The 21064-nt window shown below is 36.2% G+C and overlaps 1 protein-coding gene and 1 long non-coding RNA gene across 7 annotated transcripts in view; one reads left to right on the top strand and one right to left on the bottom strand.

Moving 5' to 3' along the window:
- The window catches only part of Dll (homeotic protein distal-less), a 93720-nt gene extending 82031 nt beyond the window's left edge, over positions 1-11689 (bottom strand). For 2 of the 6 annotated variants that reach the window (XM_070294587.1, XM_070294593.1), the window contains exon 1: positions 11511-11684. The gene's annotated coding sequence lies outside the window, so the exon portion shown is untranslated. Of the gene's footprint in view, positions 1-11510 lie in introns of all 6 variants that reach the window. The other 4 variants (XM_070294588.1, XM_070294590.1, XM_070294589.1 and 1 more) reach the window with 4 other exon arrangements.
- On the top strand, positions 5098-7040 carry LOC138932808 (uncharacterized). The gene is made up of 3 exons (XR_011446842.1): positions 5098-5263; positions 6179-6476; positions 6999-7040. It is a non-coding gene; the product is annotated as an uncharacterized lncRNA (long non-coding RNA).
- Positions 11690-21064: the final 9375 nt, after the last annotated feature.

Genomic DNA, 21064 nt, shown 5'->3' with positions numbered 1-21064 from the left:
GAATAGTATCAATAACGGTATACCTGCATTCTGCGAAAAGCTTTCATAGCCTCGTCCATTGCCGGGCATAGTACAATTTAATCTTTTTATGCGCGATTGAATCGCATTGCGCTCTGCTCACATATATCATACATTTTCCATCGCATACGTCTAACAACGTCTAATATACACGCAGTCGGCGCTAAAGGTTGTGCGCGTATCTACGCCGCGTGTGAAGCGTTATGACATGGAAAAAACAGAGAAGGAAGAAAGATGGAGAGCGCGAGAGCAGCAGGTCTTCGAGTTTCTCGATGCCCGAAGCAGTGACAAGCTCGGATCGTAATTTTCGTACTTTACTGCCCGGCAGTAAAAGCCAGAGCGAGTATAGGTGGGCGTTGCCCGCAAACATTGTGTTCTACACGGTATTATCGTTCCTTCTAACGTCCGAAAACATCCTCTATTTTTAGTGCGCGGACCACGAAATCTATCTACCGCGCCCCTACCACTTCGCTGAAAATACTTTAAGGGTTGTCGCAGAAACGATTCCGTTAATCCGATATAGCCGGGCGTCGATGATTTACCGAACGTATATATGCGTATGCACATTTATACATATATATCCGTTTACGCGAATATTGAAATTACACATCACATACGTGGGATTGCAGAAACATACTCCTCGTTAGAGCTCCAGTGATATTGAATTTAATGACATGGTAGTTGAAAAAAAAAAAATGTAGAGCATTCGAGAAAAGTGAATAAAAAGTATCGTAATTTTCCAGACAAGGTATACTATTATTCAAGAAAACATGTAGCAAAGTGCGAGGAGACATTGACAGCGATCGCGTTAATGATTGTTATTAAAGTCTTCCGCAAAACCGATTCAAAATTTAGTTTCACTTTACATTGTAAAACTTCATAAGAAAATATCGATGTGTACTGAAAGCAAATATAACACGATACTAGCAATGAGCAAATTTATGTTTGCATTTGAATCAATTTTTGTTATTAATAGAAATTTTCAGTCACTATTTAAAAAATTATTTTTGACATTTTTTTAATTAAATGATTATATAATCCAAATAAAACAGTTATATTATGAGTGGAATTAGGTAGATATTTACCTATACGTATATTAAATTTTTAAAATTGATATATCAAAATTAAGTAGTCTTAAATGTAAAATCATATATTTATATTCCGAGAAAAGTGCATCACGCGGCAATAACTCGGAACGCAACGTTAGAAAGGCGGGAGAGGCAGCGGATTCGTGAGTCTCACGGTGAGTCGTTCGATCACGAGAGTCAAAAGCCTTCGAGAAGTCGGCGACTTACGAGACGAACGAGGACGGGCCGTCGTTCGAACAAAGAGACTTTCACGAGTACCTCCCCGAGGAGGAAGAAAAAGACACTGAAAGGGAGGTAGACGCGCAAAGGGGAGAGCGAAGAGTCACGACGAGAAAAACGAGAGGGCGAGGACGCGACTCCTTCAGGACGGATGAATGGGACTACTAGCGACGTGGAGCGAGGGATGCTGTAGAGAAGCCGAATTGCCCGCCATTGTGGTGAAATTGATTATCGTGTGTATCGAGAGAGGATTCGCCAAATAAGATACGGAATAATGACGACGGAATTATGAAACTGCATATATTGAAGAAAATTTTAACGTTATTAATGAAGACGATAATGTATCACAGTTTAATCGCGCTATTAAATTGATAATCAATTTATCGGAAATTATTTCTACTGATTTATGAGATTATTATTTTAATCTACATACTATAAAAAGAACGCTAATAATTTTTTAGAAACAGTTTTTCAAACAAAGAGAGAGAGAGAGAGAGAGAGAGAGAGAGAGAGAGAGAGAGAGAGAGAGAGAGAGAGAGAGTAGTAGATTAATTATTTATTACTTTATTACAATATATATTTTTCTCTTTTTGCAGGTTAAAAATTATTTAACCACTCTTAATAAGATACGTTGAATTAATACGCTGAATATAAAAATAATTTATGTGTACGATATAATAAATAAAAAAATGCTACATTTAAAAATGTGATAAATAATAAGTTTCGCCTGCACAATGAATGAGTATATAGTAAAATCCAGCTCGGTAGTTTAATTCATTGATGAAAGAAACACGTTAGAGTCATTATTACGTTAGAATCTAATAATGTGCCGACAATAGCCGACGCTTTAATTTCCCCAAAGCACCAGGTATCTAATTTTTGACGATTCTTGAATTGGCCGGAAAAATAAGTATCGGATATATCGAAGTGTCGCCCAACCGGACCCCTATTACTCGTACAATCGCCCCCCTGCAATTAAGTGTGACCGTTTTGTCTACTTCGTTTCTCCCGCTATTCCCATATATCCCTTCGTCTTTTTCCCTGAGGCAGACGAGGAGGAAAAATTGACTTTCAAGGTAGTTGCCCTCGCTTGAATGAATGCTCGAAACAAAAGAATGCCGCGATGCACACGAAGGAAAAGGAAAGAGGGAACGATGCGACCGCGAGGGGTGTGGCGAGTTCTCTACCGGGAGCTTCTTCAATGAGAGACTACGAGCGCCGGCGGATATTCGGTCTTTTCGGTTTTGATTGAAAGTCGACGTTTCTACGTAAGAAGCTCCACTTGCTCTTTAACGTCATGTGTATCACGATGATCGTATTCGTAACCACGTAAATACTTGCACAGAACGTATACTTCCATTGTAAATGTACTATAATTGTTTCGGTAAATATCGATAACGGCCAGTTTTAGATATTTAATGACAAAGTGAAGCGCGCGTATATAATACATATTAATATGCGATTTTTATCATAAAATTATCATGAGTAAAATGTTTAATATTTATTACATATTGTAAAATTAAATGCGCGTAATTATGTATAGTAAGAGTATTAAAGTGACGGCACATTGGTGAATTAAAACACTGTACACATATGTTAAAGAAAATTAAAAGCATGTTATTAAGATCAGAAGCATGTTATCAGAATGCATTAAAAATTATTATTATGCCATAATTATTGCACTTCATTCCCGGGACAATTTGCGATGATAAATAATTAAGTTTTTTCCGTTCACGAAGGTGCGAAATGGAAAGCGACTTTTTTTTTATCACGCATGTTATAGATTTTTCACGCGACGGCAATCATATGAAAAGAGAATTTTGCTCCGATGGGACTTTGAGGTATAATTGTTTGAGAGCAGTGAACTACGTAAAAAGGGTGAAGCTTTGAAATGGAAAAGACGGCAATTTGCACGCGTGAAAATTATAACAGAAGGGTTGTCAGTGCTAGGAGCAAAAAACGAAACAGTCGCCGTGCAATCCGTGGTACGATCGTGCGACATTCTTAGGCGCATCTTCCTCGTATTTACGATAAAAGAGAGCTATTTTTTTATGAGCGCGGCTTTTTTCTTTCTCGAAAAAACATTAGTTTTCAATTCTAAAGGAAAAGAGTGTATGCATATACTCTTAAATAAGATATGTCATTAGAAAAATTATCCTATCCAAAACATCAAATAATTTTATTTGTAATGTTATATGCATTGTTGTAATATTCCGTCTCTTGTTAGAGTTATAAGATTGTTTGAAGATTATAAAGAAAAAAATAGTTTCCTTTGTTTAATATTTACAATATCACATGATAAATAATAATCGAATGCGCGCAGCTAAAATAAGTGAGAAAGGATTTATATGTAAATACAAAAAAATAAATTTTAAATATAAATTTTTTTTATCTATGCATATCAATTATTTAATGTTTTTTTTGTTTTTTTTTTTTTCATTTAATGCGCCAAAACCGAATGGTACTTTTTGTCACACCGACTGATTCGACGGAAAGCAATTTATAGTCGTAGAAAAAGTCGAAAGATGTTTGTTGATTCACCATTACAAAAATAGCTAATATCACTACCAGAAGCAGGGGAGTAAATGCGTTTCTCATTCTCTTTCTTATACCTAATCGAATCTCACGAGTACCCGCAATTTCCGCGACTTTCCACAAAGGCCTCGCTCGCACGCACGACATTGCGAATGTATGCGACGAACACCTGGAGTTCTCAAACGATCGTGATGGACTGTTGATAAAAGGAACTTAGTGTTCGCACGAAGGGTACATGGGTGGAATTGAGCAAGAAACTCTGTACGAGGAGTTCCTCGGTTTCTTGCAAAAGGGGTGGTTCACGATCACCGTCGAGGTGTATGGATGATGAGAGAGGAAGGAGACAAGAGGGCGGGTGAAATCATCGAAGGACGCAACGCGGGGACATATAAAGTAAGAGATCGAAATACGAAAAGATGTGAAAGGAAAATAGAATGTTAGAAAATGCTGAAGACGATTTATAATAATATTATAACTTTTTTATAATATATTGACACGAGCTTGTAATATTTTTATGATAAAGCTATGACACTTTTATCACTTCGCTATTGTTTTTGTCAAAATTATATTAAAGATACTCATATCTCTCTGAAGAATAAAATCGGAAAATTAAGTCCTCGCAATCGATCTACTCTATTCATTCTAAAACTAGAGGAAATTTTTCTAATTTTATCTCATCAATGACAGAATTACAGATGTTCAAAAGAAAAAGAGAGAGCAATAATGCGACAACAATCGAAAGAGAAAAGGAGAGAACATCTAAATATGCGCGCGAAAGAGTTGACGAGATACGGAAAAAGAGAACGCAGGCACGAGAGAAAGAAGACTAGATGATGCGTGAGAGGAGAGAGTGCGAAGGAGAACGCAAGGGGAGTAGCGAGAAAGAACGTCAGCTGGTTGCGTTCTCGCGTGACGACGCTCCGCACCGCGCGGCCAGCTCGGTTTCCCCCCGTGGCGGCGGGAAGACCCGCCTTGTATCTCTGTCCCTCATTACTATTCTATGTGTCGTAGTAGACGACGAGGGCCGTCGTCGCGCATCAGGCCCAGTGTATAGGCAACAAGAAAACCGGCCAGTGTGCGTGCGTGCCTGCACCGCGACGGGCCGCGCTGTGCGTGCACGAGCGCACGCGCACGTCCGAGTCTCTCGACGAGCCCCTCTTTTTTTTATATATTTTTTCGCTGCCTCTCTTGCTAGTTCTCTTTATCTCCCTCTTCCCTCTTTTCTCGCGGTCTCTCTCGTTTCCTCCCTTTATTTTTATTCGCGCCCTCTTGCTCCACCAGAATGCCAGGGTGCGTGTCTGCGAGGAGCAAACTCTAGCCACGCTAGCCCGCAGCGCTCGATGTCAACTCGTTGCCACGCATCTGCCTAGCCGGCTGTCACGCCATCGGCGAGCCATGAGAGAGTGAGAATCAGATCGATCTTACGCGAGTGAGCGATACGCGATGAGAGCGAACGAGTTATGTCGTCGTCGAATTTTTAAGGCCACTTTGGATTCTTTCTCGATTAGCGATATATGTAGGAATACAATCAAAAGGCTCGCGTAATTTTACCACTATATGTTTTCATTTACATTTTTTCCTAACGATTATGTCCAATCAGAATCAGATATTTTTATATTGCAATTATTGAATAATTTTGCGTAACAAATTATCGCAAGAATGTTTAACGTTTTTCTCTACAAAAGAGCCGCCAACTTGTTGCAATCCGTTTTGCCAACGGCACCTATACTATCTTTGTATATTAGAGAGAAAGCATAGCGTTTGATTAACATAAGAAAGCTTACACGTAGAACATAAAAGAATAATGTTTATTATATAACACGCGAAATTGTCAATAATATTTATGAAAAATATTTAATATACAAATTTTTTACGCGCTCGATTGATAGTGGAGTTTAGTTTATAATCTCGATAAATGTATAATATATAATAAATAATAAGCGTTATAAATTATATTAACAAGTTTCAGGATTAAAATTTAAAATACTTTTCATTAATTACATCTTTATAATAGAGTTAGAAAACAATATAACTGAATAAAAAATTTAAAAATTATAAAGACATTATAAGAGAAAAACAGGTAAAAGTAAATTTTATTTGTAAAGAAAAACTCTTTATATTATTTTATCGTGTAATTTTAATATTTCTCTCTTTCTGTAATTATATATAATTCTTTGTTATGTGTGTGTGTGCAAGGATATATTATTAGAAGACAGATAATTATTTTTTCATCGATTAACATATTTGTTTGCCAATAAAATTACGCGGGTCTCGTTTAGTTCGGCATAGTATCGATTCTCTTTTTTATTTTGAATTAGATGTGGTCCTTTCCGAAGAAAGGAAGAGCGTGAGGATTCGTCGCGGTGGATTGTAGGGTTAAAAAGACCCAGTAGAGGGTTAATACCGTCGTCTCTAACCAGAATTGACACGGCACTCATCCCCCTCGCAACGTAATTGGCCCCTTTGCTTTCTAGACTGATGCCAGAAGGGATTTCTAGAAGTCAGTGGGCGAATCCTGTTTCGGCGGCGTTTATATTCGACAGAGGACCCTGGGGGCCGGTGTTTATTGCTGATCTAATAAAAGTCCCTCGCCTCTCGATCACCGCAAACGTGACTGTACGTCGTTATATGGCGCCCCCTCCTCCCCCCCCATAGTTGCCACAATAAATTTGTACATTCCCCGTCAATGTCAGTTATATTATCACCACGTATTATTTTAACAAGTCGTAATAGATACAGAAATTTATCTCGAAATTTTTACTTTATATGCCTGCTGAAATTTATAATTTATTTGATATATGTTCTATAATACGGGCTATATGTTTTTATTAGCTAAGATAATAAATTAATAAATAATTATTAATCTTTCTTTCATACAGATACGATATATTAGATAAATCTTTTTTTGAAATCTTGAATTAAACACGATATATTTATGATACTGTATTTAAGAAATGAATGCCATTTTAAATTATATTAAAGTACGTGCAGGCTGTGCGTGTGATTGTGCATATTAGCTATTATTTAAAATATAAATGTAATATAATAAAAAAAATCTATGGTTTAATGACCCGTATCTTACTATTGTACTTTATATAACTTTAATCAATACGCGAAGATAATCGAGATTTGCTGTAGACGAATGCCGGGCGCCAAAAGAGATAGATCAAGAGAACAAAGAAGAATCAGTCGGAAGAGACAGAAACGGAGTCGATGAGAGGGTAGCCGAAATAATTAGCGGGAAGCATTGGGAAGGTCGGGCGGAAGGTCGTGGCCAGGAAGCGGCGTGGGGAGTCCTGTGATCTTAGGGAAGTCACGGGTCAGCTATGTATGCTTTGCTTGGTTTTTGCTGGCGAATATTACTGCGCGCAATTAGCCGCGGTTCATTAGTTACTGTCCGATCAATCAAGACGTCCGACGCGCACGGAAGAGATTTCCTTGTAAATTTACCAGTTTTATAAAAAGCGTTTCCTCTCGAGAACGCGATATTTTCTGTACATCATCAATTGTGTTAAATAAAATTTTGCTAAACAAAAAATATTTAATGCGAGAGAATATTTTTGTGTGAGCATTTTTTTTGTTTTTTTGTTTTTTTTGTTTTTTTGGTATGTCACTTCCACATGTTTAATCTACTTCAATTTGTATTAAATTTTTTTATTAACAAAACGATGAAATATATTTATATAAAGTACAAGATTCACAAGGAAATCATCTCTTGTATAAAAATAAAAAAAAAAATAATTTCTTGACGTTTTGATGGTGAAAGAGATAAACCTTTCACGTGCTATAATTTTTTTAATGTATAGAATTAAATCCTGATTAATTATAAGACATCTTTCGACTTCGATTCATCTAATTTCCGAGAAGGATTCGATTCGGGTCAAAGACCATTATGATGGCTCTCAAAGTATTACCGCTAACTTTTCTACATACACATAAGAAATATGATATTTACGTATTATATTAATGATAAATCTTGTATATAATATAGAATCAATTGTAATCAATAATCATATTGCATAATAATTGCGTAATAATTTTAAATGTCTCTTTCTGCGAATTTTTTTAGATTAGCGATATAAAAGTCATGTCGAAGAGACGACGCGAATAGATCATACTCGAATCCGACGTTATAATCCAAGCATCATCGCATCCATCTTCCTCAGCTCTCTCGTTGACCCTTTCCACGGGAGTTTAAACGAAACTCAGGCAATCTGCCGGGTGCTCGGGCCTCGCAGGTTCATTAGTCAGGAGGCTAAACGCCGTTACCCCACTCTGCTAAGTAAGCTGTAAGGCATAGGGACGAGCCGGGAAGTCGAGCGTAAAGTCCTTCGTAACGATGCGTTCGATCGATTGTTACTGCATGATCTTGCACAATTCGCTATTTTACCGCGGCGAACCTCGATTCTCACTTCTGACGATACTGATAAATTGGTCACTTAAAAATCCATTAATTACAACGAAGTGCGAATGAAATTTCATGCGAAGTGAGAATTCCGAGGAGAGAGATTTTTCATTCACAAAAATCTTAAATCATATGAATACTTCGTGCTATAGAGATCTTTATATAATCTTTTATATATAGGATAAAAATTTTCATTTTTTTTCACTAAGTTTACGGTTAATGCTATTATTTAACTATCGAGCCGTTAATAGAGTCAATATATGAGTACAATGCCACTAGTTGCAGGCAACTTTCAAGATAAAATTTTTTTCTGACAGTTGTATTATGTATGATCGGCACGAAGATTGTTCAGTGTGCAAAAGTTACGAGAAACGTGAATCGAATTCTCATGAATCGCAGACAATTCGCGGCTTCGCTCTTGTACCGTTGAGGAAAATTTTTTTGTTTCACGCCAGTAGAAAGGAGAGATGATTTAGACGGTGTTGGAAAGTTGGCGCCAGGGCAAGGATTGAGGGCGCTCTTCGACTTCTTCGAGCTTGATTGCGTAGAAGCCGTAGAAGCGAAGCGCTCTATCCAGGAGAAGTGAGGCACGGGATAAGGTGGATAGGAGGGGGGCAAAGGGAGGGAGGGAAGGAAGGAGGGAGGAAGGGATACAAGGTGAGATAGAAGAAGAAGAAGAGCAGCAACTTGCAGGGCGCAGAGGCACTGGCGCCGCGCGCGGCAGCCTCAAAGGGATCCCTCCGCACGCCCATCTGTCTCCGCTCCGCCCCTATTCCCGCGCACCATATACATCATGTACGACCGCGACCCAACACGACCACCGGGATCCGACATCGTGTCAGGCCACGTCACACATCACCGCCGCTACGCGCGTCCGGACGGCCGGTGTCCCCTCGAGGGGTTGCTTTACTCCGCACCCTCCACGCGCGCCCTGCTATCTTTGTATCCTCTACCGGTCATGCCCTTCCGCGCATTGTAAAGCGGGCGAAGTTACGACGGTAGCACCGTCAGACGTGTTATCATCACACTCGGCTCATTACAATGTCGGCAAAATTATCTCTCTCTCTCCCCCTCCCCTCCCGCGTAACGTTCGGCTCGATGATCGTATTGCATTTCCGAATTGGATCATCGTGTACGAGTATCCGCGCATCTCGTTAAACCAAGTCTGAGATTTCAACTAATGATGCATTTAAATAATCCAGACGTTTCGATATCTTGCCCCGCTAGTCATACATATATATCTCGTGTTACGTAAAATGAGATTTTGCAGCATTACATGCGCACTGACTTTGTTTGCGTGCAAATAAAAAATTATTCGTTCTCACCGTTTCGCAATCTCAACGTTTGCGATATGTTCGCGGGCGCGTTTCGACAGTGTGATATTTGAAAATATGCAAAATTACTTCTTAAGTTATCGTGCCTTGTAAATAAAATTTATGAGTCACGTATGAATTTGATATAGATGGAGCAATGCTGATGCTTATAATGTGAATATAATTACTCAATTTATCTCGTACCTTGTTTAAACGTCCAGCCTATGTAATTCTAATTATACTAAGGTACTTAATTATTACGCGATGATCAATGTATTCACTTAATTGCAAGAATACGCGCAATTCGCGTGTATCATATAATCAGATGGTGTGCTGACTTCTCATGACATGATTGATTATAGTTTATATAATCCCGAAATAATGCAAAAGAATCCGATTCATTTGTATTTCTATGTGATTTCATGAGAGTCGCTTAATTAAAAAATTGAAAGTGCAAACTTTATTATTTAGAATCAATAGTTTCATCATTGGAGAGAATTTCATATAATATTTCAAAAAAAAAAAAAAACGTTATATATGAGTTTTTAATTATATAATGCAAAAACACGTTACATCTTTTTGCCTTTAATCATATTGTAACAAAAGAAGAATACCGGTTCAATCGACGATCATAAATAAATTTTATATGAATTATCTTTTAACGCGAGCATGTTATTTACAATAAAAATCTTCGACTTGGAATTAATGATCCTAAATCTATCGAACAAAAATTTCATCGAAGCGAGAGGTTGGATACGGACGAGACACGAGAGAGAATACGACGCTCGTGGCTACGAGTTGCTTTACCGAGAAGCAGAGAGCTCGGATATAAAACCAAGAATTTCCCGCGAGGCTCGCGTGTCTCGGATTTCAGGATAGGGCCTCCGTGTATCCTCGAGCATCCTCGATCTCCTCGAAAGAGGACCCCTTCGAGAGATTGACTAGTCGATACTAGGATACGTCCAGGATCACGCGAACCCCCTCCGGCAGTAAACTGGCTAACACGGAAATATCCCGCCCGCGGATCTACTTTTGCGTTCGAATTATATATATATATATATATATATATATATATATATATATATATATATATATATAAGTTAATCCAAAATAACAAAACAGAGAGAGACTCGTTGCTTCTCTATCGTAACGTACATTATAAAATAATTTTAAAAATGCCCAATGACTCTCTTTTTTTTAATTTTTATCGCTAATGTAGCTTCAATATAAATTATTATCCACATCGATGATTTTTTTCATGCATTATATAAATCAGTTAGAATTTGCTATGTAAAATATGTATATTGAGAAAAAAAAAGTTGTTAACTTGATTAAATTTGTCCAACTAATTACTATTTCTTTATATTTCTTTAATTAAAATATTAAAATATTTCAATCAAATACGACATATTAAATCTAACATGACGTATATTTGACTTAAATACTTAAATATTTCAATTAAAGAAATACAAAGAAATAGTAATTAGTTAGACGAATTTAGTCAAGTCAACAACTTTTTTTTTAATGTATATTTTCTGTTAATGTTCTCTTTCCTTTTTTCCTGTATATTTGTTTATATAATATATAATCTTCGAAAGATAAAAATATGCAGATCTTTAACTTTATTAAAAATTCTGCTCTATTAAAGCAATGTTTAAAATGTTGAAATATTTTATTATGAAGAAATTTAAATATTTTTGAATATAAAATCTAGGATGTTTTAGAAATATAGTTGTTTGAAATTTTTTCAAACTTTTTTTATAAATATAAAAAATAGAAAAATATATAGACTTGTGTGGAGAACTTTTCAAATCATCTAATACATTATATTACACGCAATATTGTAAATTAAAGCATTGCCGTGGAGTTATAAGCAAATAATTAATTTACAATTAACAATAATGAGAGATAAATAAATTATAAATAGCATACCTTAAGATTATTCCTCCGATGCCTGTCCGAGCAGTCCTCCCGTCCGTCCGTTGTTGCTTCTTTATGGCAATCACTCGCGAAAACATAATTAACAACGATCGCGCACCGATTAATTACCAGAATATGATAATCGCGCCTTAATTAAATATTATTATAACGATCGACTCGGAATTGATATGTTTTATATCCGATTAATCATCAATAGTCGCGAAAATGATCGGTAATTTTATTCTGCTACAACGTGATATTGATTCGAGTTAGGTTAATGACGCTAATTAAGACGCAAGTATATAATATATACTTATAAAAAATATATATAATCGAAAATATACCGAAAATATATAATCGAAATTCGATATTGCACGCGCAAAATATTTCGAGCACATAAGTCCCACTATACCTATAATTATATACCTATTATTATTTTATTTAATATTATTTATTATTACGCCTTTTCGCTTTTCAACTCGCACAATTAGACAAATTCACGTATCATTTCGCGTTCTCTGCGTTGCGAGATATCATAAATATTTCGCCGATTTATAATGTCTATCATTACTCGGATTCAAAAGCACGATCCAAGTATTATAAAAGTCGTTTGTACATCGAATGTTTATTAGCAATGAATGTAAAATATAAAGAAGGTATGCTTCATATACACATTTTATAGTACGTTAAATATTTCGTGGGAGCAACAACTAAACTGCGAGACGATGTTTACTGTTCGCCTTCGCGGCGTATAATGCCGCTATGGTTTTGGAACTAGTATATTTACGTATATAGAATTGTAACGCGCCAATGTTTACGTACTTAACCTTGTTTACATTCCAGCGCGGCGATATTCCAGATTCCAGCGGACTACGGAACACGACGCACGGCGTACGGCGTGAAGCGCTCTACGTATCATCGTATTATCTCTTTCTCTCTTGCTTTCACTCTCTCTCCGTCTCTCGCTCGGCCGCTGTTGGTTTCTCTCTCTTTATCTCTCTCTCTCTCCTTCTTTCTCGATCTCGTTCACTCTCCCTATAATTACTATTATTCTTTAGAGATTATTAATCCGCGCGATACTAATCAACTTTTACAATTCGTAAGCGTATCGAGACTGCGATTATTTATCGAGAAGCAGATATTTCATCTAATTTATACATTTACAACAAATAAGAATCAACGCCATAGGTAGACAAGATTTAACGATTATCATTTCATTACGAGCGATTCTTATGCGAGCAATAATTAATGATAATAGATGCAATATATATATATTTATTTACGTATTCGAAATATATCGTGCGTGCGTTGAGAATTTAACCTAATCGAATGTATATTTTCGGACGTACAAGATCAGAGTGCGCAATAGCAGAGTGAAATTATCGATGTCATTTTCGACTATTGATCGTCTTAATCTGGTAGAAAACAGATCAATTCTAAATCGAGTATTGAGATAGTGTTTAATTAATGCGTATTATTATACTTAACTACAGCACAGCGCCGGTAATTTCTCCAGTACGTGGCGAGAGGAGCCGAGGAGCGGAGTGGAAAGAAATAGTTACCAAGTATCCCCACTACGTCACAGACGTACACACGTACGAAGTACGTTGCGCGTAGTAAGCTGCGCGCACGCGCGCGCCTTCTCGCGACCGCCGTGGAAACACGACACTAGTGTCGGTGAAAATACATGTGGTGGGATATTTTAAAGTTATTCGAACAAGCTTATCAGAGTTTTACTCATAGACCGAGCGTTTGCCTTTATTTAAGGAGTGGGGATAAAGATAAACGTAGAAAAGAACATAATCTGTTTTCGTGCTCCTTGCGTTCTCTCTCGCTCGCACGTAGCGTAGCGTACTCTTTCGCTATGCTACGTGCGAGCGAGAGAGAAAGCGCAAGAAGCACGGAACCGAGTATGTTCTTTTCTACATGCACCTTGGCCCTCACTCCTCACTCCTCGATCTAGATATACTATGTCTATGGCTTTACTATATTTCGACACATTTGTCAATCGCGTAGTAAAAATTCGTTGTTTGTACATCGCCATACGATTAAAACGTCGTACTTTATATAATTTACTCGAACAAAATCTATCGTGCAAGCAGTCAACAAAGTAATTTTCAAATCGTTTTGTGCGCGTCGCGTATTAAGGGAGTGCCGTGCAAAATACGCGCAATTGTCTTATTCCGATAATTAATATAGTTCGTGATCGTAATTAATCGTGTTTTTCGCATATCACAAAAAAGCAGCGAAGAGTAGAAAGAACAAAATGATCTGGGGAGAATTTTCGAAAGATGGCGAAGCAACGGTCGGTGAGTAATTTATGATTTTTTTTATTTATTGTTTACAATTTGTAAAATATTACGTGCTTCTTCATCTCTGCAATAATAAACTATTTTACTTTGTCTATATATATATACATTATTTTTATATTTAATTCAAATTTTCATTTAATCTTTATTTTAATATAATATTTAATTTATTAATTTTTATTTATATTTATATTAATTTAATAAATGTAACAATATATCCGAATAATATATACACGAATAATAATACTAGTAATAATACGAATATATAATATATATAAGAAATACGAATAATAATACCAATCAAAATTGAAAGAAATAATATAATAGAGAGAAAATGTATATATATATATATATATATATTAAATTAAGTACATTTTGTGTTTTTGATAATTGCAAAATAAAATTCTTTGAAAAATAATTTTTCCATGAAACATAAAATAGAATAATCATACATTTTTAATCGTACACTTAAATGCATGCGAATATGAATTTTAATATAAACGAGGCACTTTTGAATTGTTACTATTTTTTTTATTGCATGATATTTTAAACTTTCCGTATATTTATATCATTATATATGTAATACTTTATTAATTATCTTTATGCCCGCGCGTGTTCATTCAGATTTATTTCTCTTGATGCATACATTGATGCAAGCGATCGTTGAAGGTTATCATAAACTATCAGGAGAGAAAATATTATATAGGAAATAAAATGACGGTGCGAGGCAAGCGAGTCTCCTAATGAACGAGTAACTGATTCCCGAGATAGGATCGCGGGTGCGACGTAATGATCTCGAATGGGTTTAGCACCCAATAAAAATGTGTAAATATTTGATACAAAAAACATGTCTCCCTTCGGGGCCTCGGTCTTGGGCCATCTTTGACGTAGCTCGAGCCACCACCGCGCGGGTCAACCGGTCCCCGATTCTTCGCGGCGGTCGACCTTTGTAGTCCGACCGAGCCTCGTTTGTGAAACAAGTCGGCTTACAGGTACGCGAGACAAAGACCCCGTGTAGCTTGGTGATGGGTATTTAGGGATTCGGTTATAATTGCTTTCGAGGTTTTTGGACCGGTGATATCCTCGGGATCGCTCTCGATGCCGCTGTCCACGCGGCTTCGTTACGCTCGTTCGGCAAAGATGAATCACCACGTTACATGGTGGAAGGTACTAAAGAGCTATCAGGTAAGATACACGAAGAAAGATATTCGCAAAAATCGTCGATTTTAATGCTGTTTTAATTTTTATCTATAACAGAAGCTCTCTAAGCTTCTTAAATTATATGCTTTATTAATATTATTGTAATTTTTATATAAACATTTTTTTGTATGTTAATATACGACTAGACTACGTTTTTAATGCCATAATATTGCATTTTAAATTTTCTTTATGCTGAGCTATTGATATAGTAACAATAGAAATTATATATTGATACCGTTGCTCCAAATTTCATAAGATTAAAATTTTTTCGGTCATTATTTTTTTACTCTCGAAACAATGACTGATTCCCTTAGTTTTCATAATTCTGTTTTACCTTCCTTTATAAAATGTTGAACCCCTTTTCCTCTTTCGAGCGCCAGGCGCCAACGTTTCACGCCTTCTCAACGGTCATTTTTTCTTTTTTTTTTTTTTTTATTCCCTAAACTGTAGTTATGATGGTTTTCTCTCTGCAATTCTGGATGTTATAAAGTTTATTTTGTGAAATAATTATTGCAAAACAATAGACGTTAATGATACGATTTTTTTTAAACAGTCATATTTTTGCAAACAGTAAATTAAAACAATGCTGAAATTTTTATAGATACATATAAATATTTTACAAGGTGTTAGCTACAATTTTAAATCTCTAAACATCTACTTCTTTATCTTTTTGCTTTTATACATAACAAAATAAATACATTATAAAATTATGCATTTACGTATATGTGCTTATAATATAGCGTTAACATATGTATGAAATTTTAATTAAAGTATTGGACACACTATACTAATAAAAATATTGCGCTGACAAAATAAATTATATTTCTTAATATAATATATCTTCGCTATTGCTTTTTACGTCTTCGCCCGTGCTATCTTTTTCTTTCTAATTTGGCATTTATTCGAGCCGAGTTTCTTTCTCCTTCTTGCTTACCGCCTCACCTATCTGCTTTGGTGCAAGTCATTCCAGAATAATTTATAACCCAAAGAATCGGCTATATATACCATATATATAAACGAACCGGCTAACTTAACTAAATGCCGTGCTAATTTCATTTAACGCCTATACCTACACCTTGTACGTTCACTATGGGGGGTTGTTTATCGAGTGATACTCATCTGAGTTCAGTCATTTGTTTTTACCAATTATCACTTATTTTATTCGATATCTTCTTATAATAATTATTTTTTTACATTGTTATTTTTCTCTTTTTTAAATAAATTTATGAATTATTTTTGTTTTAAGTATTTAGCTATTATTGTTTAAGTTGAATATTTATTTATACTTTTCTTATGAAATCTGAATAATACGAAACGTTATAATACCAAACAATAATATATATCTTATTTTGACATAATTAAAAAATAAAAGAAAACAAATTTAATTTAATTTTACGTAATACAATCGGTCATATAGCAATCTTCTATCGTAAAAGTAATAATTAATAAATTATGAAATAAAGTATTTTAATATATGTATATTTAAGAAAGTATTTTATAGCGCAGTTAGATTTATTTCTTTCATATTTATTTGGCTCAAAAAACACGATCAGTTGGCGTGATCTGTATTTTGAAGGTCTACAATCTCTTTATGCTTTTTTGGGCGGTTCTCTCGCAAAGACTTAGTGCTACTTCTCACGAGAAGCGAGAGGAAAAAAGGCGCAGCCGATAATTCCTTTCGCCACAGCAATGAAAATCGATTCGATGGTCTCATTAATGTCCAGTTTTATCGATTTGGGCTCGATATAAATTCTATGAGATGACGTTCTTCCTTTTTTTAAAGAGACATCATAGAAATGTGTGATCTGACACTCCGAAGCGCTTCGAGAAATTACGACATGACCTCCCAAAGATTCAGTAATATTAAGAAATTAGTTCGGCTACTGCTTCATTCTCCCAAGAATTTATGAATCGATCAATGGGCCGATTATTTTAACGATAATGACTTGTGTTTAGAAAACACAGACATTTTGGCATTTTATGATTTTCTCCTCAAGAAGAATGATTTATATATCATTATAAAGAGGATAAAATGTTGAGAAAAAAAAAATTATAACGCATGATTTTTTTATAATTTTGAAGAAGAAGAAAATGTATATATTTGCTTTATATAAAAAATAGAAAAAAATACCATTAAATAAATAAAAAATTGAAAAAATAAATTTTCCGAGTAATGGTTTTCAGTAATGAAATTTTCAATATATCTGGAAAAAGAGACATTTTCACTGAGAATCCAAAATTAATGGCATAAATCGATAGTAAACTCTAAGAGGATCCCAACCCTAAATTGCCACTCCCTCTTCAAAATAATTATTTTCAAGAAAAGGAACCGACTTTCGAAGATTCTTCTTTTTTTTCTCTTGAAACGTCATCTTCGGAGCCATTTCCTGTCGACGACTAATGTGCCGAGTCAGGTGCTATGTTGCTTTCTTCCATTCATGTTTTTCACGGAACCATTAATTGCTCGCACTCGATAATATCAGAACGATAATGTTTTTTTTTTTGGCCGTCATTTTCAAGGCCGTCTTTAAATTTAAAAAGCTTTGAAGAAAGAAGAAGAAAATTGAGAGAATAGAAAAATTGTGAAGTCGTACAATGTCAGATATTCATAAAATCAATGATAAAAAAATTACCGTATTAAAAATATCTTATTTTTATCAATAGACATTGTATAGAATATTATATTTTTGTATATTTTGTAATTTCTCTCACTCTCTCTTTCTCTTTCTCTCTTTCTTTCTCTGTTTATAAAACAATAAAAATATTTAGATTGGTATTGATAACACATCTAATATTGAAGAATAATACTTAAATACCTGCTTATGAACTGATATTCCGGTGAAGGAGGAAAAAGGGAGTAAAAAATGCATTTTTCAATAATAGTAAAACGGCAAGTATAGACAATAAGAGTGCAAGATCGACAGTAGCAGGAGTATCTTTCGATTCTGCAATTGAGGAGGTTCCATCTCAGCAAGAAGATAAAGGACGTTGATTGCTTCTTTTCCTTTTTCCCGTTCTCTCATCGGGTTTCTGCCTCTCTCTTTCAACGGGACGTTGTGCATCTTCGCCGTCATTACACGGCATGACAAGGCGCCTCTGCTCCTACTCTTCAACTTCTCGCCACTTTTTCTGCTCCCTATTCTCGCACCATGTCTTCTTCACACGCTCCTGAACGCGTTACGCCGATGAGAAGACAACAGTTGAGATGCATAATGATCGTCGCAGGATGACACCTTGTATACGAAACGGCGACCTTCCGACTTTCTTTACGCGTTTCTATTGGAATCAATCGATGAGTCGCCAAAAATCAAGAGGATCTGGAATGCTCGATTAATGATATACATTTATATAATCTTTAAAAAGTTGATATCTCTTCTTAATATACTTCGTAATTAAGATGATCGAATTATCACACGTGGACGTTATAAAATTTCCTTATCAAAAGATACAGATGATTATAAGCGGAGCATCCTATGCAATGCCGTTGAATCAGCCCGACTTTCACATAAGTCTATCCGAAAGGAAGTCGGCGGTTCCTGCACGCTTACAAGGTCCACACTTGTGCACTCGCCTAATTGATCCGCGGCTGCCCGCCTGTTCTACCTGCGTGGATGAGAGGGCGGCACGCGGACAGAGGGACTAGCGGACAATCGGATACACGCAAGAGTGGAAGCCCGAATCTACGGCCGAAGTACCAGGAACTGGATCTTAGCTGGTTGGTTAGCAACATACGACCGCGTATAACGATTACGTGCTTTGGAAGAGGCGCCAGTTCCTTTCCCGCTTGATCCCTTTTCCCTCTTTCTTTCGTATTTTTCTCGTACTTTTGATTCTGGCGTTTCGTCGGAAATAAAACCGGTCCCATTCAGAAAAGCCTACAAAGTTGAGATTTTCGATTCGATGTTTGTTACATAATCTATAATAGATAGATTATAAAATCTTTCCATTTGTTCATATATATTATACATATTAAACCGCGGGAAACAATAATTTAATTTAAATATTTTCTTACACACATTACTCTGTTAAATTAAATTAATTAAACTAACCTATGTTTAATTATTAACATTCACATATTACAATATCATATAATATTCGAATTTTAATGCATATAACAAATAATTATTAAAAGTGCTGCGATCAGAGTCTATTGCAAGCGGAACATTTCCGTCGCGTCGTGTCGCCGCGGTTTCTGCGCGTGGCAGATAGTTGCTTCTTTGTTCCTCCATCGGTATCCGGACGGGCGAGATGTAAGAAACGGGAAGGAAATGGAGAATAAGGGAAAATTGAGAGATAGAAAAAGAGGGACCGACAGGTCGGCAAACGCCAACAAGTTGAATGTAATAGGTCGCTCCGATCAGGCGGTTGCCCCTCTCTCTCGCCCCCCCCCTTCTCTCTCTCTCTCTCTTTCTTTCTCTGGTAAAGCTACGGATCGAGGAGAGCGAATCCGTTGCATGCCACAAATTGGCTCAAATATTTACGCAATTGGCATGATAACCGCATTACGTGATTATGTACGGTTGTTGCGCGCGATCCCGATGCTCACCCTCTTGTACCATCATCAGCACCCTTCGCCTCCTCTCTCTATTCCTCCGTGTCTCCCGCAGCCCACCTCCACCTCCTCCACCGACCTCCCGTATAAACGGCAAATCAGGGTTATTAAACGACCGCTCGCGGGACGCATGCATTGTTCGCGCTGGCCATGCAACTTCCGCCTCGAAGACCTTCCTGCTGGCATGACCCCTTGCCCCGCGTCGTTTTTCCGCCAGCACTCGCTTCTCCGCGGTCAGCTCCATTTTTTTTTTTTCCGTATGCTACTTGAGCTGCTGAATATTTTTTCGAAGGCACAGTCGGTTGTGAAAGAATATTCAGTTTATTTAATTCTATTCAACATTTGCAATGTATAGAGATAAAATAAATGTGAGTATTCAAATAAGCGAAATTTATTGTACAAGTTAGGGCATTGATCTGTTACATATTAATTTTATAATTATTAATAGAAAATTAATTGCCCACGAATATTCAAAATTATTAATAAAAATGCACTTATCGCTTCTTGCAATCTATATTGATACTTAATTTCTAATAATTATACGTTAATACGTGAATTAACTTTATTGTTACTGTTAAATAACTGAGTTTCTCGATTAAAAAGAAATACATTTTTATGGTTCATAAAATAATAAATCATTTTCATAAATATAATTATGTGATAGAGAGAACGAGAGAGAAAATTGCTGCAACGTTCATTCGCCATCTATAAAGATTGTGTTTCCAACGTATCATTTTCATTCCCGAATGGTGCAAAACATCAAGGCCGAAATGTAATAATCGGTCATTTGAATAGATTATTAAGTACTACTGAGAGAAAATTGCCTCTCACGCAACATTGTACAAACTGTTGATCTAAAGTCAACGATGACTTGCATATAAAAAACTGTCACCATATGACATTTTTTATTTTATAAAAATTTCCGATCTAGTAACGCATAAATATAAACATATTTACGTTAACAATGCAACGCGTTTAAATCAGATTATAATTAGGAAAATATACGCCAATTATCGGTAGCTGGCAAAAATGAAAGAGAAAATTAGAGAAAGCCAAAAATACAACGATATTTATTTAATAAATTTAAATATTAAATTTTTGAAATAGTGAGAAAATTTATTCCAATTATCCGAATCATTTTTATAAAAATTATAATAACTTTATAAAAGTTACCAATATCTATATCGTCCCTAGGCTAAATCTTTTAGCTCGATGATTTCGCTTGGACGGTCGCTTCTTCGAAAATACAGTTACTTGGGCCGTCGATCCAACGTCGCTCCGTTACATAACACTCCGTGGAAACATTCGCTCGTGTTGGCTCGACTCGACTCGGCTCGGAGCGCGCGTTACGTGCGGTTTTCGTAAATTGCTACGTGCAAACTCGCGGCCGCTCCGCGTCGCGCACGATGTACATATAATACGACGAGTACCGTCGACGTGTTGGCGGAATCGCATCTTCTCGAGATGCATCTCGCAAAATGGGAGGCACGCAGCGCCGCGGGAGG

This window comes from Polyergus mexicanus, unplaced genomic scaffold (genome assembly GCF_030449975.1).
Source record: "Polyergus mexicanus isolate NDT 795.1 unplaced genomic scaffold, iyPolMexi1.0 SCAF_4, whole genome shotgun sequence".
In the NCBI taxonomy this organism is placed as follows: Eukaryota; Metazoa; Arthropoda; class Insecta; order Hymenoptera; family Formicidae; genus Polyergus; species Polyergus mexicanus.
Note: the sequence above shows the minus strand (reverse complement) of the source record. Positions and strands in the feature narration are given on the sequence as shown.